Source organism: Lithobates pipiens, unplaced genomic scaffold, assembly GCF_037356315.1.
Source record: "Lithobates pipiens isolate NorthernLeopardFrog02 unplaced genomic scaffold, aLitPip1_a1.2 Scaffold_8, whole genome shotgun sequence".
Lineage (NCBI taxonomy): Eukaryota > Metazoa > Chordata > Amphibia > Anura > Ranidae > Lithobates > Lithobates pipiens.
Window position 1 is genome coordinate 338,930,871 of NW_027507903.1, and position 27,908 is coordinate 338,958,778.

At 41.8% G+C, this 27,908-nt stretch overlaps 1 protein-coding gene and 1 long non-coding RNA gene across 2 annotated transcripts in view; one reads left to right on the plus strand and one right to left on the minus strand.

The window, feature by feature from the left end:
* The window catches only part of NR3C1 (nuclear receptor subfamily 3 group C member 1), a 252,620-nt gene that overhangs the window by 58,664 nt on the left and 166,048 nt on the right, over positions 1-27,908 (plus strand). The gene's annotated exons all lie outside the window — the stretch shown is intronic.
* Positions 30-27,636, minus strand: LOC143963464 (uncharacterized). The gene is made up of 3 exons (XR_013270969.1): positions 27,414-27,636; positions 15,516-15,659; positions 30-483 (listed from the first exon to the last, which is right to left on the minus strand). It is a non-coding gene; the product is annotated as an uncharacterized LOC143963464 (long non-coding RNA).

Consider the following 27,908-nt stretch of genomic DNA (forward strand, 5'->3'; position numbering starts at 1 on the left):
CAGAGTGACTGAAAGGAAATAGCTTCTGCTATGTTCTGGGAATTCTTTATTATGCGCACCCTGTGTTAAGGGTTTAGTTTGATAAACAAATATAAATACAATTATTTAAAAAATCAGTTTAAAAAAAAAATATAAAACCATTTCAGCTTTACTTTAAAAATTTTTTTTAGAAGAGCGAAGGCAATCTTTTACACTGTGCTGCATGCTGACAGACACCATCAGGTCAAGTCACCGTCAGCCAAAGATGAGATTGTAAAGCTGACATGCTTCTGTATCCAGTCATCGGTTTTCATTTTCATGGCATGAACAGATGCCACCCTTAGCAATCTAACACAAGTATGACAGGTTTGGCTGCAGTGACCCCAAGATTCAGACTTCTAGCTAGAGCTCAGATTAGACAACATTCCCAGGAGAGATTTTCCTGAAGTTAACACCAGTGATAAAAGCTTTGGGAAATAGCTGGTACAAATGCAGTATATGTTCCTGTGGAAAGGAAATATATGGTAAGCTTTCAAAATGATCTTTTATTTACTATACCATGGCAAAGTAAAATATTTAGCATTTCTAAAAGATTATACTTGTACAGACTTTTTTTTCAGGAACTTTATCCATTTCCCCTTCTTATATATCATTAAGAAATAAAGAATTAGCTGAGAAGAGGATTTTTATTTGAAACACAATTAACACTTTACCAAAGCACAGCTCTCCTTCAGCATCAGGTCTTAATTATGTAAAGCTTTTGATTCAGACTATGAAAAGAGACCAAAGGGCATATCAGGTTCCTCAGCCTCCCTGAACGTAACACTATGAGCCGCTGAATCTTATATTTCAGTGTTTGTTTAGAATGCAGATTAAGGGATGCCTAATAAGGCTGAGAGTTGGCCTGTGCCATTTATTAGGTTAAACAATAAGTATAATCTCCTTTAAACTGCCTTATACTTTGAGGTTGAAATGAAAATCCTATATATCATTTATCTCTACTTAATCATACTAGATTGTATTCTGGCTAAGCTTTGCACCAAAGAACAGTCTCTGAATGTTCTCCTCAACTAACCTTATTAGGTCAGGTGCCGTAGGTATGTTTGCAAGCATTTCTGTGCAGCTTAACAAGTTAGGTGTATTTGGGGTTTCAGGTTTGGTTTTCAAAGGAAAACTATATGGGCTTTGGGTTAGTTTTTTTGTATCTTTTTTTTTTTAAATGTTACACTGATGTTTATTTAACTAAAGATTTACATTTTTGTTTTACAAATGAGCATTTAATACTTCTCCTCAGATTCCCAGAACACGTTGGGTTTTGTAAAGGTAGAGCAGTGCCGTAGTGGCCTCCTTTCAGACACTCTGTCTCGGATGTGATCCTTGGATGCAGCCACATGGAGGGAGGGGGTGGAAGGAGTGATGAGTCCCTGCTCTGAATCATTCAGTTCTGTCTACATTTTACCTTGTTCTATCGATCTATTGAGTGCTGTCAACATTAGGCTTTTATACAAGATAAGAAAAAAAGTGATTAGAAAATGAGTGAAAAGGTTAAGCTTAAGCTTCAACTGCTAGTTAGAAAGGAGAATCACTGTGCATTGCATGTGTTGCCTTACCAAATGTGGCTTATGTACGATTTGTGGTGCATTAAGGCCCATTCAAATGAATGGTCGTCTTTAATGCATCTCACTCTAATGCATGAATAGCTTGGTGTGAATAGGTCTTTAAGACCATTAACTACTGCAGTATATGGCGATTTTTGCATAGCAGTTGTAAGCACAGTTCCGTGTTTATACTACATACACAAATTTTATATCATGCATGCTCTCATATAACATCTAGGCTCTGTGTCAGTTGTCAATCACACAGCAGTATGCCATGAACAGTTCATCTATTTTCTGACCTGTTGATAGGACAAGAGTGCTATAAAGAGGCTGATTAGTTTTATTTTTCAGGTAAATTTGAATGTAATGAACACACTATTTACATTTTTTTTTCCTGAATTCTGTCATCGGTTGTGGTCCAAATTCCAGGGGCATGTTATTTTCTACCAATCGCATTTTTTTATTATCCAGCTGATTAACATGTCTAGCTGTACAAATGGATTTATTATACTATCCATTGTTAACTAGACTTTAATAAGGTTGTGTTTGTTGGCCCGGATTCTCCCTACACCATTTTGATGCACGTCTGCTATTGCCAGGCTTACCGCTACTGACAGCATCTTATTGAAGTAATAGTGCTGAGGACAAACATTTGGGTGGGAATTTCATTTGGGAAAAGCAGAGGAAGTAATCAGGAATTCCATTAGCACAGCAGCCACAATCAAAGTGATTGCTAAGTTACTACATTACAGAAGAATGCTTATATGCACTATTTACACCAAAACTGGTAGCATAATCCTCTGATTTCAGGAAGACAGCACTTTCTCCATGCACATCAAATGTAAGGATGGAAGGATCAAGCCATTTTTTTCATTCAACACGCTGGTGAAACGAAAGAAAAAAAATCATCCTTTATGGACTGCATTGGTGATCAATGGTGGGGACAGGCACATGTAGGACATGGCTCCTAATGATTTAATGATTCCCTTTAAACACCTAAATCCTTAAAATGCTTCTAAATTGATTTTTTTTTTTAAGTACCGGTATATGTTATTGTTTTGTTTATTACAGGTATTTATATAGCACCAACATTTTGTGCAGCACATTCACATCAGGCCGGCCTTCCAAGAGTCTAGGTCCCTATTTCACATGCATGCATACATGCACACACACACATACTAGGGCAAATTTGAAAAGGGGCCAATTCATATACTAGTTTGTCTTTGGAGTGTTAGACAGAACCCACTCAAGTACAGGAAGAAGACACAAACTCAATGCAGGTAGTGTCCTGGTTCGGAGTCAAACTGACCTTATGTTGCAAGGCAGGAGTGCTAAACACTAAGCCATGGTGCTGCTCTTCTTTAATAATGTTGTGACTCTTTCGTTCATGAAGCTAATGTGAATTTGTACATGGCAACACATATTAAAGCAGTAGTAAACCACGACTGTTTAGAGGAAAAAAAAAACCTGTAAGGCAATTGCATGAGATGCATATCTTGGAACAAAGCCTTCCAGTGGCACACTGTCACTGCTGAGAGGGCTGACATCTTCCCCCGATCTTTCTTCCGGGTTCCGTGCGCTCTGGCTATGTGATTGGCTGGAGCCATAATCTCACTTCAGAGCTTTGTGCCGAAACCGAGAGCTCCTGCGCATATCAAATCTCAATGAATCTGGCACATCAATATATCTCCCTTCTGTCTTCAAGCTGTGCTGATCTTTTCCTGGGATCAATCACATGGATGGGAGATCGATGGATCATTTAACCTTTTATGGGTTGAGGCTTATTTCCTGAGCATGAGAGTGCAAGGCAACTTCATTTGGTGAGAGGACACCCAGAGGGGAGTGAAATCACCGTTTACACATGGTGTGGGGGATGAATCGTATTGAATTTGCTTTCAACGCATTGTGAATCTTCAATGGCTGAATAAGTCCTTATATGTGACGTGATTAATCAATTTTGTTCTTGTTCTTGTCTATTGTGTTTTCATTTATTCATCACTTGTTACTGGGTGATTTTTGTGTTATTTGATGTTTATTTATTCACAGCACCACTATTTGCTTTAGAAGTTTATACAGAACCCCACAGAGCAGGCGGAAAGCTGGTCCATGTCCACTCTGCTTATGCAAAGCAGACACAGACACGCTGCCACCCAACTGCCATCTGATCTGATCTGCCAGACAGATGGGGAATGTATCCCCATTTGTCTGTTTTTATCAGATCAGATTGGATGTCTGTGGGAGTCAACAGACACATGATTCTTGACACCCGCCGCCCAATAGAGGAGACTGGGGGGTCCTGATCAGTCAACTTTTTGTATGAAAGGGCCCTAACTGTCAGGAACCCTGGGACATTATCATTGCTTATTTATTTGTTAAGCCACAGACCTGTTTGTGATTTGCCGTCTTGTGAAGAAAGGACAGAGAATGGCAGTCCCCAGTGAATGACAGATCCTGCATAGCACATAGGATGGTGCTTTAATCTTGCCTACATGGCATTTCCTGTACTGTACAATAACTTAAATGCAGTCAATGCCAGTATTGGCATAGGCATATTATACGTTGTACAATCTCTTCATTAGATCCAAGCATTGCACCACTCAGGAATGATCGTGCTTCACTGAAGTGAAATAAATCCACATTACAGGGCAAATGGACTTGGATCTAAGATTTGTGGAGCCGAGGTATACTGGGCTCTGCATGAATTAACCAAACAAATGTAGCACTAACTCCCGAAGGAGTTACTGGTTTGATTGGGCTTACCGTTACCTTCTTCACCGCGATTTGCGTCTAAGGGTTTGCCATGGTAGATGGCGCAGAAACTTTAGAGAGTGACGACAGATCCGCTTAAAGGGATTTTTATTTTCAAAAAATGTAGTTAAGTAGCAATCTCTTAGTATAGGATCAGAGGGTTGGGAGGAAAGTTCAGGTACCCCTAGTGCAGTGTTTCTCAATTCCAGTCCCTAATGGCCCACTAACAGGTCATGTTTTCAGGATTTCCCTCAGATGAAACAGCTGGGGTAATTACTAAGGCAGTGAAACTGATCAAATCACCTGTGCAAAATAATGGAAAGCCTGAAAACATGACCTGTTAGTGGGCCATGAGGACTGGAATTGAGAAACACTGCCCTAGTGTCAAAGTCAATAAAAAAGAACTGGCTTACTTCGACTAAATCCAGAGAATAGCCATTCACTGCTGGATGTTCACTCAAGTTGGATAGTCCCTCTCTCACAAGGCCTAGCAGCCAACAAGGAGCTTAATTCAGGAACAAGTCTCTGCCACAGACGTTGTTGTAGAACATGTAGGAATAAGTCTGCCACAGACGTTGTTGTAGAACATATAGGAAACTAGAACTTGTAGAACATTCGTGTGGTACCAGTATCTTTCAGCCGATTTGGCGATACCCACGAGACTGGATTCACTTAGGTCCCTCAGCCTCACCAGACTCTTGCTAAGAAGTACGTGGCCTTCTTCTGAAGAGTCCTCCCCTGGATAGCTATGAAGTTGCTGGGCCTCTCCACAACCTGAGACGGCACCGGACCACCTCAGAATCCTTTCTTTCGTTTCCTTGCCTCAGGCTAGCTAGCCCCGAGACATAAAGTCATGTGGATCCGCACCCCAGGCCATAGCCTTCCTGGGGGCTGGTCAGGAGGACCGGGACCATGGAGTCAGAACATACTTTTAGACTGGAACCCCTAACCATGTGACATCCGCATCTTAAGTACCCTCTCCCAGAAAGCACAGCAAGAGCGACACTACCACTGGGCTGGCTCCGAGAGAAAGTAACCTTAAAGCACCCAACCAGACTGTGGTTCCATGCCTGCCAGAAGAGACAGTTCCCCCTATGGCCAGGCTGAACACCCTATAGTCTAGTCAGACTGATGCTGAGGTCCAAATTTGGAATAATTATACCCAAACCAAACTGCAGTTCAGGTGTAACATTAAATTTTCAAAAAACATAGAGTGTGCTCTTCAGGAGCCGGCGCTACACAAATAATTTGAGACAGTACTTTTCAGGGTACATTGTTGCTACTAACCAACTACCCTTTGAAGTCTGTTGAACATGTGCCTAAAATGCATAATGTAAGGATAAGGCTGATTAGTCCTTTTACCTTATTACATAGACATCAAGGGTATGTGTCACACAGATAACTATCTAGCTGATATTTAGACACTCTGGCGCTTGAAGCATTTCTCGCGGCAGTTAAATATCATTAGAAAATTGGGTTTAGAACTTGGCAGGTACTGTTTGAGGAATTTGCCATAGGCATGGGCTGACATTAGAAATCTTGTAAATGTAGAACCTTGCTTGTTTGTCTTTACTGTAAACCGCCCTGTATTTTTGCTTTTTCTTCTGCCATTTTTTACATAACGATGGTATTTCACAGATTTAATTTCTTCTGACAAATTACGTTTACTTGACTGTTCTAAAGACGAGGACAATGCTCATAGAGGCAGCCTTAGTATTGACTAGAAGAAATGTCTGCTTGTTCAGTTTCTTTAAAATGAACCTGTTAAAAATATGAGAGCGACTAGCAGGAAATTTCTGTATCTTTACTATAAACCAATAATTCTGGAGACATTATAATCCAGCAGTTCTGGCTACAGAGTTGGCCTGTGTGGGTATAAAGGAATGATTTGCATGGCTAGAGCCACTTGGAAGTAAGACGTATAGAAACCTGTTTTAGAAAGTTCTGCTGCATTTCTTTCTGAAAATGTAAGCTATAGGATCGACACTGAAACTTGTCCTTGCTGTCTAGTGTGGGTCTTGCCTGAAACAAGCATTCATCCCATAAAGTTTGAAAAGTCTCTGGCCCTGTATGATTTCTCCTGGTCACTTACTGAATAAATAGTAAAGGGGTGAATAGGAACTGCCCAGCCATGTACCTAACAGCACATCCTCCATGCGCAGCTAGAAAAAAAAAGTTAGTTTCTAGAGAGGAACAGGGAGGAAGGCTTGGTATTCCCAGCACTGCAGCCTCCAGATGGCCTAATATTATAAAAGGTGCAGTGCACCTTACAGCCAGGCATCCCAGTGCGCTTGTGCATGCTGTTTGGCTGGCCAGTGGGGCAACGGTTTTAGAGAGACAAACTGCTTGCTCCTTCGGATACTGATTCTGAATGGGAGGGTCTAGTTATAGCTGGTTTGTGTTTTGATGAGGCAAGTTACAGTGTATGCATCCCTTTAGAAGTAGTTAACCCTCCTTTGGGAGTATCTTGCCAAAACTAAACTTTCTATTGCAGAGGATACCAAAAATTTGGCTTGTATCTTAGGGCAATCACACAAGCAGGAAATTATAGGGCATTTTACAGAAAATTACAGTGTCTGCAGATCAAAAAGGAAAGGTCATTTTTTTGATAACATTAAATTATTTTATGGCTTTTGTAGCAGTTGTATATTTGCTATATTTTTTCCACTAAAGTGGAGTTTCCCTTTAAGGTGGATCATTGTTGTTATTATTATTATTATTATTATTATTACTTCAGGTACTTGTATAGCGCCGTCAATTTACGCAGCTCTTTACATATTGTAAATTGTACATTCACGCCAATCCCTGGCCTCAAGGAGCTTACAATCTAAGGTCTCTAAGGCTGGCCATGCATTATACAATTTTCTTGTACAATTTAGATTACCAAAACCATGTAATATGAGGTCAAACCTAAACACGTTTAATTTGTATCCTACATAACTAAAGCTAACTCTAATGGAAATCGGATAAGAAAATTGTATCATGTATGGTCAGCGTTACTCACATTCACATACTAAGGCCAATTTAGGCAGGAGCCAAATAACCTACCAGCATGTCTCTGGAGTGTGGGAGGAAACCCATACAGGGAGAACATGCAAACCCCATGCAGGTAGTGCCGTGGTTGGGATTCAAACAGGCAACCCTATTGCTGCTATGCGGGAGAGCTAACCACTTAGCCAATGTGCTGCCTGTTTGCAATTAATCTGTAAACTTGCAGAACTTATAAAAGTTGTACATTTATTTACAACAGGAGTTGATGAGGATAAGACGTTAAGCTGCTATATTTTTTATTATTTGTTATATTTTTTTTTTTTTTTTTTACAGGTTTCGATACCTGGCTTATAAAATGTCCACCTGTATTGCCGTATTAGGGCTCATCAAGTGTTTTAGCATAATTATAAAATGCACTTTATCACTTTTTTTTACCTGAGCTGGAGATGAAAAGCAAAATAACGTTTTTGTAGACTTACAGAATGACCTCCCACAGTGCAGATTCACATACTTCATATGTTGCTTTTCATTTGATATCGGCTTTGCTGGATCATATTTTCTGCTTGACCTCAGACATATATTTTGCTGATCTAGACAGCTATTTTAGGTATGCTGTACATCTACCAAAAATGTGTTTCCTTGTGTAAAAAAACAAAACAAAAACAATTTGTGCTGATTATTAATAAAAATGTAATTTAAATGTCTAATCCCACTTTCAGATGAGTTCCATGTGGTCTGGAGGGATGCAGAATAGTCATATTTTTAGCAATCACTATTTTTATGTTTCCAGTGATAGAGTGCATAATAATGTAAAACTGGTGTGTACAATGCAGCTTCTGGAGGATATTTATGATTAAGCCATTAAATAGATATTGGTGTTCGTAGGGCAGTGAAAGGTGTCACTATTTTATTTTTTTATTTTTTGTACAATTTTTAATATGTTTTACATCTTTTTTTTTTTTTCCATTTGGGGGCTTTGGTGAAATATCCCGTTGGGGGCTTTGGTGAAATATCAGGAATATAAATTGATCTCTGATGTTTCATTGTTGAGGCAGGGAAATGGACTGAGAACAGCTTTCCCAGTCCCTTTCTCTGCAGCCTCATCTGCACTGGACAATGAATGCACGGGAAGTGCGTGGGAGTGGCTTCCTGTTCATTAACAAACTGAAGCATAGTAAACACAGATTACCATTCTTCAGCTATAAGTGAACATAGTGAGTAATCAGGGGACTCTTTGCCACATGTGATTGGGGGTTCCCTGGCACATCCCTTTTTTGCCAGCTTATGCCCCCTAAAACAATGGTCATAGCATGGCGTTATGAAATGCCCATGTGTGCTAGATAGTATTACAAGCTGGCAGATGATTAAACTGGCTCTTCGGTTTTGGTTGAGCATGCTCTTTGAAGGGCCAAAAAAACATAACCGCAATTTTTAATATTCACTCTTCTATATAAAAAAAAAATACAACATGAAGTGAGTCAAATAGGGGTGTTTTACACAAATGTGACTTTTTCATTATAGGGCATTGTACTTTGATTGGAATAATTGGAATAGGTTGCACCAAAACTCAATTTTGGATAGATGTGTCCTGCAAGGAGTAATAATTATGAAAACATTGCTAATTATCTACTAGGTTATTAAAACCAATTTATGTAAGAAGCCTCAAGTGTAAGGCCCCTTTCACACATGCGGACGATATGTCTGTATTTCATCCATCCGTTTGCGGATGAAATACGGGCATACATTCATCCCTATGGGATAGCGGGTGTCTGCGGATGAACATCCACAGACACCCGATATCGTCCGCCTCCGCTACTGTCCGATTCTGCAGACGGAAGAAAATCCTATTTTTCTATCCGTCTGCAGAGCGGATCTGATGAACACGGACAGACGGTCCGTGCTCATCCGATCCCCATAGAGGAGAGCGGAGAGCTGACAGGGCGGTCCCTGCACAGTGTGCGGAGACTGACCTGTCCGCCGCCGGCTCAGCGGGGACAACGGAGCGAGCGGATCATCACGGGGCGGATCATTACTGATCCGCCCCGTGTGAAAGAGGCCTAAGTCATGTTTTTGCTTCTCAGAACTGCATAGCTCCAAATGCAAAGTCTGAACCTACTATTTAACCTAGGAGTGTCTGCTTTTTTGAGGTAGGGGAACCTCAATATTTCATGCTGTTTGTTTCCCCATTGGAGACAATGCCTCTGATGTCTTGTCTTGTCTACTGGTGGCTTTAGGAATAGAACGGAGGAAAAAGCTTTGTACAGGGAAACATTTTTGTATTAAAACACATAAAAGATTCTCTATACATTTCCCCCCGCTCTAACCAAAACTAAAATAAAAACGTATCTATTATTATTATTAAAAAGAAGCTATTATTTATTACTATGAGCTTGACAAAAATGGCTCAGCAGTTTTTATTTTAAAATTGTAGTTTTCATTTGTATTAGGTGCTGTAGGTGCACTCTTTACTTTTAGTTGTCACTATTTGTTGTAACTGTTTTCTCATCTGCTATAACATGGTATTATAAGCATGCACTGGATAAGTACAAAAGCTTCTTTATACTTCCACAAGAGATTGAAATGCTTTGTCCTAAGCTTCAATGATGCAACGGAGTCTATACAGGAAAACACAGGGTTGCAGAGCTTCTCTAAAGGGCCTAAATGTGTGACATGTGAATTACCAACATTCAGTCTCTCTGAAGCTAATTTTCCAAATCATATAGCCTTTCAGAATGACCATTTTCGAATACATACTTGTACATGATTGGATGATGGTAGTCGGCAGAGCTTCACCACGTTTACAAAGCTTTGGACTAAATTCCTTTGCAAAGTGAACAAACAGCCTATTTACTTTAGTAAATCAACCCCTGTACAATACACTCTTCTGATTAATAGAGAGATGAGACTACAGGTATGTTTTGTGCTAATCAACTCTGAGCACCCTGTTTTGATATTGCACAACTGACAATACTGCAGTAGGTTTTCAGAGTCAATGTAAAATAGCTTGAGGGGGGTGTTTAGTAAATATACAGTACCGTATATACTCGAGTATAGGCCGACCCGAATATAAGCCGAGGCCCCCAATTTACCCCCAAAAAAACTGGCAAACTTATTGACTCGTGTATAAGCCGAGGGTGAGACATGCCTGTCCATCCCTGTGTGTCCGTCCATCCCTGTGTGTCCGTCCATCCCTGTGTGTCCGTCCATCCCTGTGTGTCCGTCCATCCATCCCTGTGTGTGTGTGTGTCCATCCATCCATCCATCCCTGTGTGTGTGTGTGTCTCCATCCATCCATCCATCCCTGTGTGTGTGTGTCTCCATCCATCCATCCATCCATCCCTGTGTGTGTGTGTATCCATCCATGTGTGTGTGTGTGTGTGTGTGTGTGTGTGTGTGTGTGTGTCCAGCCTACCTGTGTCCCGAGCCTTTGTCCCGAGCCTCCGTCCCGTGCCTTGCCTCCTTGCCGCCGTGCCTTGCCGCCGTGCCTTGCCGCCGTCCCGTCCCGTCCCGTCCCGTGCCGTGCCTTGCCTTGCCTCCGTCCCGTGCCCTCTTCGTCGGCGCCTCGGCGGCCATTGTAAAATTCAAAAGCTGCGCCGCCGCCTTCGCCTGTGATAGGCGGAACACTGAATTTCCCAGCAGCCTGTGTTCCGCCTATCACGTACATCGTATCATCCTCGTCCGTAGTACGAGGATGATACGATGTCCGTGATAGGCGGAACACAGGCTGCTGGGAAATTCAGTGTTCCGCCTATCACAGGCGAAGGCGGAGCCGGAGGCGCGGCTTTTGAATTATAGAATGGCCGCTGTCTGTCTGCTCGACACGCTGATCGAGCGGGCAGACAGCGATGACTCGAGTATAAGCCGAGGGGGGCACTTTCAGCCTCAAAAAAGAGGCTGAAAATCTCGGCTTATACTCGAGTATATACGGTATATGTTTTTAAGGTTTATATTGGGTGTCTTTTATTCTATAATATTAGAAATGAAGTCTAAAGTAAAAGTAATACTGAGACCGATCACTTTAGCATACAGTACAGGACTGTTTGTGCAGTCAGAAGTAATTGAGAAAAAAATTAAATAGGATGGATACATTCTTGATGCATTATTTCAATATTAGACCACCCAAAGTGACCCCATCTTTAACCACTTCCCATCAATGCTATAGTCAACTGAGCGTCTGCTGCAGCAGGCTTACTTTGCCGGGAGGGCATTATATGACATCCTCCCATGATCACGCTGCCCGCATGGCCCCTTTGGACTCAGCTGATCACAGAAGGGCCACTTACAGCGGCCCTTTACCACGTGATCAGCTGTGTCCAATGACAGCTGATTATGATGTAAACACAAGTTATCGTCATTCCTTTCCTCATTCTGACAGCGTAAGGAGGGAGAAGAGAGCTGGTAACCGGCTTGTGTTAAAGGGACATCTACACTGATTATATGTGTCCTGATTATTAGTCCCAGCAGTGCCCATCAGTGCCTACTCTTCAGGGTCACTTACCAGTGCCCATCAGTGAAGGAGAAAAATTACCTGCTTGCAAAATTTTATAACAAACTAAGAATTTTTTTTTTTTTTTCGTTTAGCAAAAAATAAAAATCCAGTGGTGATCAAATACCACCAAAAGAAAGCTCTATTTTCGGGGAAATTTTCTTTAAATTTAAAATTTAAAATTTTTTGTCATTCAAAATGTGACTGCTCTGAAAGCTGAAAATTGGCCTGGGCAAGAAGGGGGAAAAAGTGCCCAGTAGGCAAGTGGCTAAATAAGAAAAGAAAAACAAAATTGTCCTACGAGCATACGAGCAACCTGTAAAACAACTGACGCTTACCATTCTGAAGGTTGGCAGTTCCACTCTTTGCTCAATTGTGATTCCAAAGCCAAGTCTGCCACTGGCATCTAACTTTTGTGGGTGTGTGTTTGATCTCACGTCCACTACTACATGTTGTGGTTCTACCTACCAGCCACTACATCAAGACTGCTTTTTAATATATAAACCTCTGCCAATAAACAAAACCAAGAAAAAACTCCTTTCTCTAGACACGAGAAAGGTGTTTAACTTGCTGGGGTCAATTTACTAAAATTGGAGAGTTCAAAATTAAAACATTTTTCTGTCAAAGCTTAAAGCGGAGTTCCAGGCCTTTTTATGTTAATTACAAAAAGTGTAGCTGCAGACTGTTACTAAACAGACACTCACCTGTTCTACTGTCCAGCGATGTGGCCGAACGGAGTGTCTCTCCTCTCTGCCGGCACCTCCATTGCCACTCTGGGCACCTGGCCATCACAGCTTTTTGCTTCATGGCCGGGCATGCACAAGTCGCGCTGCGCTCCCGGAGTGGACAGGCAATCTCCTGGGACCTGTGATTTCAATGGAAGTTGCTTCTAAGTCTGATCCCCTGTCTTAACTGAAGCAACTTTCCAGGAAGTAAAAATAGTTTTCTAGGCAAACCCCTCCCTCCCACAGAGCTGATTATTATGTGATTGGCCACTGGCAAAGTCCCCTGTCCTGGAGGCAACTTCAAGTTGCCTCAAGTCGCGCTATCATTCATACTCGAGTCGTGTACAAGTTGCCTCCCAAAGTCTTGCTGGAAGTCGTGTTGCCCCTGTGTGAATGGACTCTTAGTAATGGAGGTCATGGGTAGTAAATATATAGCGCAATAAACAGTGTGACATAACAGAGTAGTGGTACCACTGACATATGTTTTAGGCGGCCCTGCCAAACAATTGCATTATGGTAAAAGTGCCAGTGGGACAACTGCAAATTAAAAGGAAATCAGATTTTTTTTTTTTTTTTTTGCTTAAAGGCTTTACATGGATAAAGCCTGCTGCCATATATACCAAATGACATTTTGATACTGGCCTAGTAATTATGATTCTTATTGGTAGATTATGAAAGTCTTCTCTTCTTTATCACGTTGTACCCTAATGAAAGAAAAGTCTTTTATACGATGAATAATAACGAAAGATATTAGTTGGTTAAAAAAGCCAGGAAGGCCACAGAGATTTATTAGTTTGCAGGGGTCTGTGCGTACATGTCAGTCTGACATTTTCTTGCTGTTAAAATTGAAGGCACTACTCAAGATTAGAAATAAAATATACAAAGGGGCATGTCAACATTTTTGTACATGCAGTTGCCTCTTTTAGCATTTTCAGAAGTAGATGACCGATTCAATGTTTGATTATACAAAAAAAAAACATTTAGAAACCGTCTTTCACTGATCAAAAAGGCATCCTAGATCTGTTCTGAACATATGGATGAAAATTGGTGTGTGTCTGATTAAGAATATTGTACCAACAATAATGATCATTATGTTGCTCAATGATCAACATTGCTGTTTGCACTCACTTATTGAATAAGGACAACTGTTTCCTATGGAATAAGCCTTATACAGGCCATACAAGGAGAAAATGTATTTACTGCAACCACGGGTTACAGGAAGAAAATTTGCCCGATCCCTCCATCAACACAGTGTTTACAGGGGAATCCCTCTCACCGAGCCATTGTGTTCTCCCAGCAGGGCTTGGGGGAGGTCTTTCTACTGGGAGAAGACTGTGATTATTGCTAGCAGGATTTGGGATTTACCAGCCGCTAGTAAAATCCGGCAGGCTGGTTGTACCCAAGTTGATCGATCAACTTGATACATTCCACTTCCCCATACATAGTTAGAATCTCAGCAGGTTCCTGCTGAATCAGCTGATATTTGAACCGTCTATGGCTGGCCTTAGGGCTCAACTCAGACTTGTCCTCTATGCTGAGCTGTCTTTTTCTGACAGTGCTTCCACCTTAGAGGTGCATGCAGCCAACACATAAAATTGGATGCAAATGCAAAAGTTGCATGGACACGGTTGCATGTCAAAATGTTACATGTGGGCAGGAGCAGGTGCAGGGATCCGACCGCATCGTTTCTGAGTTGGGATCCATGTACCCGCTCCTGCTCGCATGTCAAATTTTTACATGCAACTGTGTCCGTGCAAGTGCTGAGTCTCCATCCACTTCTATAGGCTGCCTGCATGCAGTTCCAGGGTGGGTGTGCACACAGCAAAAAGCAGCTCACCAAAGAGGACAAGTCTCAGTGCCCATTTGAATGAGCCTATAAAAATACATTTGGAGCCCTTTCACACTGAGCCATGGGTAGTGGCCAAAAAAAGGGTTAAATGTGCCTGTGTAGTGCCGCTGTCCATTAATTTCAATGGGCAGGGGTGGTTTAGGAGCAGTGTATACACCACTCCTCCCCCGCCCCAAAGATGCTGCCTGCAGGACTTTTTTAACATCCTGCCAGCGCAGCACCCAAGTGTGAAAGCACTTAGGCTTTCACACTGGGGTGGCAGGGGAGGCATTTTTTCAGGCACTTTACATGCGCTATTTTTACCTCTTTAGCACCTGAAAAACGCCACTGTGTAAAAGGAATCTTATATATGATGACTTGCAACAGATCTGTGAGTACAGTGTTCCCAGAGAAAATTAACCTGAAAAGGGGGGTGGGCACCTTTTTATAGCTGAACAAATAGAAATGCCCCTTTACTAGATGGCTTATGTGAAATATACGGTATGTGGGTTGTTTGGTAAAACCAGAAAGAAATAGAAAAGGATTGTAAAAAGTACCTTGAGCTAGTCCAAACACTTAAAAGCAAGTTTAATTTTACTATCCTCTTTTGATTATTTTGTTGTTTCTAAGTGGAGGTATTACATTTTAATAACACTTAACACTTTGTGCTGTCCAGACTTGGCTGTAGAAATGAGAGGCATGAATAGTAAACGAGAGTGAAAATAAGTTAGCATTAAGAAACGGAGCGCGAAGAGGGCGTGAGTACTTCCTCAAACTTTAATAACCTTGACACGTGCACTTCTGACCTCTAAAGAGGAAGCATACGTATATGAATTTTCTATACATCCCTGCTATCAGAAGAAAATAAATATAAGGGATTTCTCAGCATATCCAAATATCACATTTTACAAGACACAGTTCTAGGAAAACTCTGCTAAACATTGGGGTTGACTTAAATCTGGATAGTGCAAAATCATGTGCAGCTCTGCATAGAAACCAATCGGCTTCCATGTATTTTTTATCAAAGCTTAATTGAACAAGCTGAAGTTAGGAGATGATGGCTAAAATTCAGAGCTGCACCATTTTTAGTAAATCGGCCTCATTGTTTGTATTTATATGCATATATTTATTTGTGTATACATAATAGCTGTCAAAAGTACCTAAATTTGTCTTTTGGGTCCTGAAGTCATCTGCAGAGTGAAAGAGCTTTCTGATTGAGGGTGATAACAGTGTGAGACCTTACCAGCGTGTTGATGTTTCTTCAAAGTCAATCAGTGGGGTGGTGAACATTCAGTATTTCTGAACTGCAGTGGAGAAGAGCAAGGTTTTGTCAGGTGACGGTTCAAAGATACACTTTCCAAACTGTGTTTACCTGGAGTTCAGCTTTAATTTGCAGTATTTGAGTAAAACATCTCCTTCCCTTCCAAAATAAATATATCATTTCTGAGCTCCCTCATGTGACCTAAAGCCTAGGCAGAGGCTTGCACATCACTGGAGACTGAGCCAGTTTCTGGAAAACAGTGATACTCTGTCTGAGATAAGGGAGGTGCAAGGTACAGCCAGGAGTCCGGACAAGTAACCGAATAAGGCCACCACTATACGCATATATAATTATTAAATATACACAAAATAACTTTTTTTTTTTGTAAGCATTGGTTTGATTATATTCATTAAGGTGGTCTCCAAGTTTTGTGTATCTAAAAACAATACAAAGACTAATGTACCCCTTTAAATTCACCATTTAATACAACTTTAGTGCAAATTACAAAAAAACGAACTTTATATGAAAAATAACCAATTATGAGGCCAAGGAACAAGGATGATTGTGGAACAAGTGGAAATTCGGAATGCAATGTGGACCACCTCCTAGGCATGTCATAGCTGAGCAGGCGTGAACCTAGAAAAAGGTCCCCATTATGTAATAGAAGCTTCTGAAATGCCCCCTACTGTTGTGCAGAATTTCCAAACAAGCATGCACAGACAGCTGTTGTGAGTGGGAAGTAGCATTTATAATGTGCAAGACATTCATGAAATGTCACTAATTAGTACTACTGGTGGTTATAATGGACCTACCTTTCGGAAAACAAGCTGCAATGGTTACAGTGTGCATTACTGCATTATTTTTGCACTAAGACGTTCAGACATTCAGATGAATACAAATTACATTCCCCTCCTCTAAGGCATATTAAAATACTTAAGGTTTAGTTGAATGGCCCACCACATCGCTACAAATAATTGCCTTTGTATAAAGTGAAATAGGCTCAAGTTCATAACTGGAATGCTGTAGACTAGCCCAGACCTGCTAATATACAAGTGCTTTTGTGCATGGGACCAGAATAAAACCTCCTGACCTTTTATCCCTCTCATTCTCATTTCCTTATCTCTCATATATATATATTTGTATAAATGTTTCCACATGTATTAAATATAATCCACAGGGGAATATACATGAAAGAAATAATAATTTGTTAGAATTTTTCACTATAAAAACAGAACTAAACTGAATCTGAGCATTCATTGCAAGCTGAAAAATATGTTTAATTTATTTTTACTATTCAAAGCAAACTTACTCATCCATCCATGTCTCCAGGTTTTATTTTGTTGAGAAGTAAGGGCAGATGATTTGTGTAGCATTTACTTCCTAGAATCCGTCTGCCATTACCTCAGGCATGCAGACAGGAGGGTGTGCTTAGCTGAGAAAGCCCCCCTCCAGATGAAAGAAAAAAAAAAAAATCTCATGAAGACTCCTGGGATGTATGACACATTTTGGCCTGGGCTTAAAAAAAACAGGAAGTAACTGAAAAAATGTAAATTAAAAAAAAAAAAAAAAAAAGGTTCAAACAAGAAAATATAATATTCTTTCCTATCTATATAATAAAGACTGCAGCATGAGGAGTAAAATAGTTAATGTTGATTGAGAAAGCTTACTTCTGCTTTAAGTGTTTTACAAGCATTAAACGACTGGTATTCTAGTGGTAAATAGCGTGCCAAAGTTGTAACGTTTTTCCATCTTTGCGCTCATAGTTGTGCTGCTAAGTACAAACTAAATTTAATTGGCTCCAATTCATGTTCCTTCCGACCAATTCCTCCAATTCATGTTCCTTGAGTCCCGTAATTCCCACTGCAGAGACACTTTCTTCCCATCTTGATTGGAAAGATTGATAGCAGCGCGGACATTGGCTCCTGCTGCTGTCAATCAAATCCAATGAAGCGGGCACCGAGAGACGGAGCAAAGTCCGGAATTCTGTGTCTATGGATGCAAATGCTGGACTCGGGAGTGTGCCTGCAAGGTAACCCCCCCGGGAGAGTGCTTCTCCTAGGTGGTTATACGATGTGAGGAGGTGCTACCAGCGCCACTGTGGGACCCCAGAAGTCGAGGATCGGGGCCACTCTGTGCAAAACAAACTGCACAGTGGAGGTAAGTATGACATGTTTGTAAAGCTTTGTTTTTGTTTTTTTAATAACAATCACTTTAAGCTTTCCATACATTAAACAATGTTTGTGTTCAATTTCCTTTAGATTTACCTTCCACTGCCTGATTACATACAAATTGAAAGGTGTTTAGGTTTGAGCCCATATTATATGGTTTTGGTAAAAATAAAGGAAAATTGTACAAGAGAATGGTATAATGTATTGCCAGCCTTAGGTAGTTTAGCAGTTTTGTATTTGTGATGACTGTCACTAAGAGAAGAGAGACTGGAAATACAAAAAATGTGGATAGACAGAAATATCAGCACTTTTTGAAATTGTGTTTTAATTATTTTTTTAAAATGACCTGGATTAAAGAGTGCTTTTGTATTGAACCACTGTTTTGCTTGTAAGTATAGCACACAAGTAAACAGGATTTGTGTATTATCAAATTTGAAGTTTATTCAGCACAGTTACTAAGAATTTGGTAAGTGTGCTGAGTAATGTGGCTTAAGATTTAATCACAATAACGATTACAAAATAAATAAAAATGAATTTCTGTTGCTACCAGAGTAGAGCTGCCTGCTGTTTTTTTTTTGGCACAGCAAACCTTTGTTTGGAAGGCCATTGCTTTTTCTCAGAATTGCACACAGCTGATAGGCAGGGAATCTGAGCACAAAGACACCCTTACCACCGTGATACTGGTCTGCATCACATGGTAAATGCAAGAGTTTTTCACTGTTTTCCTGAAAATAAAACACATTTTTAAAGGTCTAGAAGTATAGATGTTTCTGTGCACATAACTGTACTTTTCTCACATATGAACATTACAGTACTTGCAGTTTTCCATGCTATTAGTCAAAATACTTGTATCCTCTGGGGTGTGACTGCAACAAGTCTTTGGCTTTATAAAAAAAAAACAGGTTTTGCCTGTGCATTACAGGCTTTCCAATGTTATGAAATATCATCCTGCTCAATTTAAATTTCTCCTAATGTCCCATATCAGTAGCAGGTCTTGTGTGTTATAAATAGGCAGCATTTCTATGCTAAATTAAAGAGCACTTGGGCAACAACATGAACAAACCATCCTTCCTGAATGTTATTCCAAGAGAGAATAAGGTGGTAAAATATGCATCCACCCATACACCTGGAAACCAAGCCATTGTATGGTCAACTTTTTGGCTCTGCCATAGATCCCAGTCTTAAAGAAACCATATAGGCTCTAATAGATGTGGTGCATGCCACCTTAAAGATGGAACAGCCTGTACCTAGTCTGGGATCCCCAAGCGGCTCCAATGCTATCAAAATTTCTTACTTGAAGGTGTTTTGTAAGAAGACTGTAAAAAGTAAAGGTTTATTCTTCCCAAACATTTATAGACCAACACCCATTTGAGGAAGCCTTTAGCATTTCCACTGGGGAGCCAGCATTCTCCCATGCTAATAAAGCACTTATTATACCTGTTGAGGATGCATCAATGTTTAAGGACCCTACTCACAAATGCTTGGAAAACTCTATCCAAATAGTTATTTTCACTAGCAAGCTACATTACAAACAGAAAATTTTCCAGCACACTTAACAGCTAGTCTGCAACCAAACCAAATTGGCTCTGTTTAACAAAGGCTTAGTTGTACACATTTGAAATATATGTGAAGGTCACAGTGCCTCGCTAAGGCTCTTCTTCATACTGTGGTCCTAACTCTATAGTTTTTAGAGTCTCCAGTTGGGAGCACATATAGCAGTGGGTAAATTGAGGGCAGGTTTGCCTGGAGGGAGCCCATTCCACATTAAAGACACAGGGACACAAATGACACCCAGCAAGAACACAATGGCAGAAGAAGGTATTTAATGTGTCCCCGTGTTTTTTTTTTTTGCTACCTGCCATAGCTGTGATATCATTCTGCAAACTTTAGGGGAATCAACTAAACTTAAAGTGATTGTAAAGGATCGTCTTTTTTTTTTTATAAAATAACAAACATTTCATACTTGCCTCCACTGTGCAGCTTGTTTTTCACAGAGTGGACCCGAACATCCTCTTCTGGGGTCCCTGGGCGGCTCTTGCAGCTCCTCCTCGCATCAGATAACCTCTAAGAGAAGTGGTCTCCCAAGGGGGTTATTTTGCGAGTTTTCTCCCGAGTACAGCATTTGCTTCCACAGACAAGAATGCCAGGCTCGACCCACCCCCAGTGCTCGCATCATTGGATTTGATTGACAGCAGTGGCAGCCACTGGCTGCGCTGCTATCACTCTATCCAATCAAGAGCCGGGGCCCTGTGAAGAGAGGGACAGCATGTCCCAGCCAAAGAGATGAAGGGGCTCAGGTTAGTAAAACGGGGGGGGGGGGCTGGGGCTGAAAAAACACAAGGGTTTACAACCCCTTTAAAATTACAGCATCCAGATAAAGTCTCAACTGATCATTTATTTGTAGAGCACTTAGAGCTTATGCCTTCAGTCTAAAACTATTGCATGGATGGCTTAGTCTACATTCATCTTCTTTACCAAATGAGTCCCATGTTTGTGAGTATGCAGGCAACTTTGCAGCTGAAATGTTTTGCGGAACATTAATGTAAAAAATGCTTGCTCCACATGTCTTTTGATGGTGAACATGTCTTTGGATACCCTCATAAGATGCCACTGGAGGTAAATGCACCCATTTGCTTTTTCATGACATTACCCAGGCTTTACCCTCCAAGTGCAGACTCAAGCCAGGGACCCAGTTCAGTCTAAAACCTTGGGCCGCTAAACACACAAACCTGCAATTAAATCATCTTCTGTTTAAGGAATGCCCTCATTTTCTAAACTGGTGGGGGTGGGGGGGGGGTAGGTTGGTCTTTTTTGGGCTTCTGGTCAAGCTAGAGTTCTTCCCCTATGCCCCTTTTCATGTTTTCCATGTTTTGACAATTAAAAAGGCATTTGGATAAATTGGTAGATAGAAAACTGGAACTTTTCGGTGCTCAACATCTCAGAAAAATCACGTAAATATGGATAAAAGGACGTTTTTATTGCATACAAAAATATAAGATAAAAATGGCATTCCCCTCACTTCTCTCAGGGCAAAAAAATAAACCGATGGGACTGAGGATGTTAAACTTACAGCGTCAAAAAATAAATACATTTGGATTTAGATACATTTAAGAGCTTCTGGGTAAAGAAAGAAATCAACGGTGAATCCCCCAAGTATACATTCTAACACTTTAATGAATAACATGAAAATGTGCTGGAGTCTTTCATTTTGTAAAAAATCCCAAATACTTTATTTTTCTTTTGGCTGCTATGAAATTGTAGTGGCAAAGTAATTACATTTTATTTTGTCTTCTACTCAAACAAAAACAACCCAACGTGCCTGAGATGCATGGAAAATAATTCTCTTAGGCCTCATGTACACTGCTGCTGGTAAACGGACATTTAGGAGCAGTTGGGCATTTTTTTCAACTGCTCCTGAAATCTCCTCTGTTATGTTATCTGTCCATGTACACAGGGTCATTTATAGTTGTTTCTAGGCAGTTGAGTGTAGAGGCTTTTTTTGGAATGCAAAAAATGGGTTCAGACGCTGAGTTTAGAGGCACAGAAGCATCAACCACTTCTAAATGCGGCTAAAACGCAGTAACTTGCGTTTAGCCACATTTCATTTACAGGCGCTTTTCATTTTGGCTATTTTGAAAAAAAAAAATGTTTATTTCTTTTTAAACGCTCCTAAACGTAAACGTGGCAATACAGATGTTCTAAATGTGGGTTACTCTCTGCCAAGTTAAATCGTTCAGGAGAGGTTGTAAAAACGGCTCGTGTACATGAAGCCTTAAAGTGGTTGTAAACCCTTAGGGTCCTTTCACACGGGGCGGATCAGTTCTGATCCGCCCCGTGGATGTCCGTTTGCTCAGCGGGGATCACTCCGCCGATCCCCGCTGAGCAGGGAGATGACAGCTCCGTCTCTGCACACTGCGCAGGGACGGATCTGTCACAGCGCCGCTCTCCCCTATGGGAGATCGGATGATGACGGACCGCAGTGCCCGTCGTCACCCGATCCGATCCGCAGACGGATGGAAAAATAGCTTTTTCCTCCGTCACACTTTTTCGGATCGGAGCGGGTCGGATGCCAGCGGACATGTCACCGCTGACATCCGACGCTCCATAGAGCTCTATGGAGCACCCGTTCAGGTCCGCCTGAAAAACTGACAGGCGGGCCTGAACGGATCGTCAGTGTGAAAGGGGCCTTACAGACCACTTTTCGCTACAGGTAAGCCTATAATAAGGCTTACCTGTAGCTACCCAGGATATCTACTAAACCTGCATGGTTTAGGAAATATATCCCTGTATTTGCATGTGCCGACGTCATCGGCACATGCGCACTGACACAAACTGAAGCAATGGCACGTATGTGTTGTTGCTTAAGTGAGTGTGCTGTTACCACGCGCATGCGTGGGAGTACTATGCATAGTAGCTCATTATGCCTTTGTCTTGCACGTGTTAGTTTTTTGTTTTTTTTTCAAAGTGGGTTTACAACCACTATAAGGCTGGGTTCACAATGCTGCGGCTACGAGAACCGGATGTGATTCGCACCGCACTGCAGTGCAAATCACATCCGATCTCTGTGCGATGCGAGTTCAGCCATACAGATAGTATGGCTGAATTCTCATCGTACCCGCCCCAAACTCGCACAGGACCCTTTTTTTGGTCCGCAGCAGAATCGGATCACATGGGTGTTCACACCATGCGATCCGATTCCTGTCCGAGTTTGCAGATCGCACTGCCATATGCGAACTGATCTGGGGGTGTCATTAACGTTTCACTGACACTCCCAGCAGTTCGCATAGGGCAGTGTGAGCTGCCGCCGGGAGGCATGCGATGCGGGAACCCGCCGCGGATTTGCGGCGTTCCCGCATCGCTGCAATGTGAACCCAGCCTAAATGTATCCTTTTTCCCCACACATATTAACAATTTTCCAACTGCTGCACACCAATATACGTCAGCACAATGGCAGGGGTGGGCAAATGGGCATATCTGTACCTCCCCTTTAAGAGCCAGGGATAGCAGGTGCGTGTGCCCACCGCATGCAGTGTGACCATGCCCGCACGTACAGTGTGATCGTGCCCGTGGGACCAGCGAACGTGTTACGGAACCTCAGAATGGGGAAGTGAACAAGGCATTTCCCCCTTCTGCCTTGTGTCATGACAGTGATCACGCTCCCTGTGAGTGAATGAATGAATGAAATACTTGTATAGCGCACAATGCGAACTGAATCGCCTCTAGGCTGTCATCGGGAGCAGTGATCGCTGTCATGTGACTTGAAGCCCACCCCCCCCCCCCCCCACAGTTAGAATCACTCCCTAGGACACAGTTAACCCCTTCATCACCCCCTAGTGGTTAACCCTTTCACTGCCAGTGCCATTTACACAGTGATCAGTGCATTTTTATAGCACTGATCGCTGTATAAATGACAGTGGTCCCAAAATAGTGTCAAAATTGTCTGATGTGGCCACCATAATGTCGCAGTCCCGATTAAAAATCGCAGATCGCCACCATTACTAATAAAAATAAATAAAAATGCCATACAACTTTCCCCTATTTTGTAGACGATCTCATTTTTGCGCAAACCAATCAATACATGCTTATTGCGATCTTTTTTGTTTTTTTCAAAAAATATGTAGGATACATATTGGCCTAAACTGAGGAAAAAAATTGTTGTTTTTTTTTTTTTTGAAAATATATTTTTGGGGGATATTTATTATAGCAAAAAATAATGCATTTTTTCAAAATTGTCGCTCTTTTTTGTTTAAAGCGCAAAAAAACCCCGCAGGATTTAGCAAATACCACAAAGAGAAAGCTCTATTTTGTCTGGAAAAAATGTCGCACGACCATGCAATTGTCAGTTAAGGAGACACAGTTCCGAAATGCAAAAAGTGCTCTGGTAAGGAAGGGGGTAAAATCTTCCGGGGCTGAAGCGGTTAAACAAAGAGTTTTAATTACTAGTGAGTTGTAAAGCAGTGTAAATATTCCCTTATTCCTCCATTGAGACATCTGAATTTTCCATCTCCTGCATAACAGAGCTTCTATAGCTATACGCTTGTTACTATTACGCTACAGAAGAATAATGTAAACTTTTTATAAACTGCAATGGCTACAGAAGGGCCTCAAAACGCACTTTTTTTTCATGGTCAATATATGCTTTAATGCTGCAGCATATGTCTTTTAAATGAGGGTATTATGGAAAAATTGTACGCTTAATTCATTTTATTCATCCATGGTAAATGAAAGGGAATGGTAGACAGTGCCTTCTTGTTTCATCTCTGAAGAAGATGCCTGTGGCTTGAATTTTCCTCCCTTACAAAATGGAATGAGAATTTGACTTAGAAGACTGGCATATTTTCCTTTGCAGATAGCGCTGGTGAGGCGTAAACAAGTTACTGTAAATGGGAGCGGCGCCAATTGGCATCGGCCGAGAGTGAGCCTTGTGACTTGCACTCCGGGTTAGAAAAATGACTTTACTTCATTTCCTCTATTTTAGTGAACACAAAAAAGGCACTGTCCTTTTCTTCCCTTTAACTGTGTCTATGCTGGGGAATGTGTGTGTTTTGTTAGATCTGAAGGCAGTGAATTCTTCTAATCCCTTCTGCTTTGTTCTTACTATTACTATATAGATTACTATTATTATACAGGATCATTATAGCGCCAACAGTTTGTGCAGCGCTTTACAGCATGAGGGCAGTTTTGATACAATTCAATACTGGAGGAATCCGAGGGCCCTGCTCTTTAGAGCTTACAATCTAGGAGATGGATTGTATATAAACTGAGATTTACTTCAGATTCATATACTTTGTGTTTTTGTGTTGGAGAAAACTATATACGATACTGAAGTTCACTGTAAAAAGGCTGATGCAGGTCGATACAATATTTACTAAATGATGTTTTTGTTTGTTCATTTGTAAACTTGATTTGCCTGGTTTTCTATGGCTATATGGGATTTTGAAGGTGTATACTATATAGGGTGATGTTGCCTTATCTTCAAAGTGTATTTGTTAAAGTGGATCGTTACTGCGTCTGAGCACCACAAACCAAAAATGCTTTTTTTATATAAAATATTTAATATTCAGCAAACTCCCCCATCAATTCATTTCTGTATGCCCCGTAGCATTTCTGGCCGTGGCCATCACCCCCTTTTTAAAATAATCACATTTTGTTGCTTTGCAACCTGAAATGAAGACAGACAAAGTTGTTTTTATCCAGCTGTATTTACCGAAAGCAGAACTAGTTAATTTTAGAAGAATAAAGGTATGGTGGCCATACACTGTGTCATTTTTGTGCAATCTCCTTTAGATTAAAGCAAGCCATAGATGGAGCGATTTTCTTTCCTGCAAACACTGACTGTGTTGATGGGGGAATCCCTCCCATGAAGCCATTGTGTTCTCCCGATGGGGGTTCTCCCGTTAGTAATAGTTGCATGTAAAATCCGACAAACTGGTTGTACCTAAGTTGATCAGCAATCCCGCCTGCCCATACATGGTTTGAACCGGGGGAAAGATGGAAGCCTTGTCAGCGGTGACAGCGTGCTGCTAGAGGGCTTCTTTAACTCTGCTCTGTGTTTGCTCTGTGCAGGCATTTTGCACAGAGCAGCCAAGATCCTCCTCTTCTCGGATCCCTCCCCGATCTCCTGGCCTTCCCTTCTGTTGAGTGCCCACAAAGCAAGCAGCTTGCTATCGGGGTACTTGAGCTGAGCCACAGCTCCGTGTGTCCATTCAGACACAGAGCCACAGTTAAGCCCCTCCCCCTCCTCATTGGCTAACTAACTTTGATTGACAGCAGCAAGAGCCAATGGCACCAATCGGGAGGAAGAGTCCTAGATGGCCGAGACACTTGTGCACATTGCTGGACCAAGATGGGGTTCAGGTAAGTATTGGGCCTCTTTCACACTACCAATCCGTTCGGGTCCACCTGTCAGTTTTTCAGGCGGACCTGAACAGATGCTCCATAGACCTCTATGGAGCGTCAGATGTCAGCGGTGACATCTGACCCGCTCCAATCCGAAAAAGTGTGACGGAGGAAAAACCTACTTTTCCATCCGTCATCAGATCGGATAACGACGGACTTTGCAGTCCGTCGTCATCCAATCTCCTGTAAGGGAAAGCAGCGCTGTGACAGGTCTGTCCTTGCACAGTGTGCAGAGATGGACCTGTCATCTTCCTGCTCAGCGGGGATCGACGGAGCGATCCCCGCTGAGCAAGCGGATATCCACAGGGCGGATCATCACTGATCTGCCCCGTGTGAAAGGACCCTTAAGAGGGCTGAGGGGGGCTGCTACACACAGAAAGATTTTTATCTTATGCATAGAATGCATTAGGATAAAAAACCTTCTGTCTTTACAACCCCTTTAAGTCTTTAGAGCCACTTTAAGATTATTCTAAACATTAATACACATAACAGCATAATTTAAATAGAAGTATAACCATTTTTTTATATTGTATGGCGTTAGTAAGGGTTAAAACTCCATAATGTTTATCTTCCATATGCTCCATTGGGGTGAATTTCCTTCTCTTCCTGCCCCAGAGACACAACAGGACGTTTCAGGAACTCTACAAGCCAAGGGCAATGTCCCTCTCGGGGCTCATTTATGCCAATGTCCATGTTATAGTTGGTTGCTAGGAGAGATGGCAGCTTTGGAATCTACCCCCTGTCATCCGCTGTCAATCACAGGCAAGGCGGATCTGATTGGGAACTCAGATTTGCCCATCAGGTTCCACCTATCCGACAACTCAAATTCAAAGGCAGCTTCTGAGGGGTGAGTGGAGCCTGATGAGGCTAGTTCTTCATCAGGTCCACCTTGCCTGTGATTGATGGGGCGTGGCAGTGGGGGTTTTTTTTTTTTTTTTGCAAATGGGCTGTCAATCAAAAGTAAAGTGGATGATGAACTAATCTCCTACCACTTCCATCAGCTCATTCCCCATGGTTAGGCCCCTTTCACACTGAGGCGTTTTTCAGGCACTACAGCACTAAAAATAGCGCCTGTATAGCACCTACAAAATCTGGCCCTTTCACTTCATTGTGAAAGTCGGAGGGCTTTCACACTGGATCGGTGCGCTAGCAGGATGGTGAAAAAGTCCTGTTAGCAGCATCTTTGGAGCAGTGATGGAGCCGTGTATTCACCGCTCCTACCCATTGAAATCAATGGGACAGCGCGGCTATACCGCCGGCAAAGCGCCGCAGTAGCGGCACTTTGCGGACGGTTTTAACCCTTTTTCGGCCTCTAGCGGGGTGGTTTTAACGAATACTACCGCTAAAATTATGGTAAAGCGGCGATAAAAATAGCGCCTCTTTACCGCCGACGCCGCTCCTGCCCCAGTGTGAAAGGGGCCTTATAACCTTTTGTACCACCTGCCCCACCCTGTTAGATTGTAAGCTCATCTGAGCAGGTCCCTCTTAATCCTCTTGCATTTTTATTGTATTGTAACTGTATTATCTCCTTTTATATTATAAAGCGCTGCGTAAATTGTTGGCACTATATAAATCCTGTATAATAATAAAAACTAGTGTTTCAGTTGCCCATCAGGCTCTGGCCAGCACTAGTATTACATTTCCTGAGCACTTACCTGTCAGTGTGGTGAGTGCGGATGGAGTGTCCTGGAATCTCTGATCTCGGTGCAGACACAGATTCATGTACCTACCTGTCTCTTGAGCACCAACATTTCCAGGGCTGCTCTCTGTTGGGATTCTAAAGAGGGTCTTGCAATCCCCCTTATGAATTCCTCAGGACGTGTTCTTACTATGAACAGTCACAATAATTAAATGGATCATCTTTTATACCATTGTGATGTAAAGTGGCAGACGTTAGCTGTAATCTCTTTCTACAAGGAACGCGTAGATAAGTTGTGTTCTCTTTCCACTGAGGTTTTCTCCTAAGCTGCCAGCAGCATGTGTGCTCAATACAGCTTCTTCCCTCCTGGAGCCTCCGGATTGGCTGACTGAGGGGTGTGTACTTGTGACACAAGCTATAATTGTGCCGGCTGTGCTGGCTTCCTGTCACATCTGCCGTGATCGTGTTTTAAACTCGGCTCTCTCTCTCTTTTTTTTCTTTTTGTGGTCTTTGGGATTAGGCAGCAAACTGATATTGTAGTGTAAGATTTACCTGTATCACTTGGGAATATGTACAATACTCTTCA